Genomic DNA, 415 nt, shown 5'->3' on the forward strand with positions numbered 1-415 from the left:
TTTTGCATGAAAATGATAAGGCGGAGGGGAAACAGCTTCAATCAAATATCTCTTGTTACAGAGGAGACCGATTTCGCAAAATAACCTTCCTAATTCATGTTCAATCCCTAAAACCCTTTTATTTTCTTACGAATATTCCGAAAATGAGCTCGTTTTAAATCATTTTCCCTAATATCTTGGTCTTTTTCGGGGGGAAAACAGCGATGCATGATTTCCATTTCCACGGGTGTACAGAAGGGGAGAGCTCCCCCAGGAACAGAAATGTATTAAAGGAACACCAGTTCAAAGGGAAGAAAGGATGCATGGCACGAGAACAGGTCTGAGAGTGTTCCATATGTAAAGGTATGTGTGACTCTTAATTATAGGTAAGCCTTTTCATTGATACTTTTTTTTCTAGTAAGTGTAAATGTGTTTA

The sequence above is a fragment of the Penaeus monodon genome, chromosome 21, assembly GCF_015228065.2.
Source record: "Penaeus monodon isolate SGIC_2016 chromosome 21, NSTDA_Pmon_1, whole genome shotgun sequence".
Lineage (NCBI taxonomy): Eukaryota > Metazoa > Arthropoda > Malacostraca > Decapoda > Penaeidae > Penaeus > Penaeus monodon.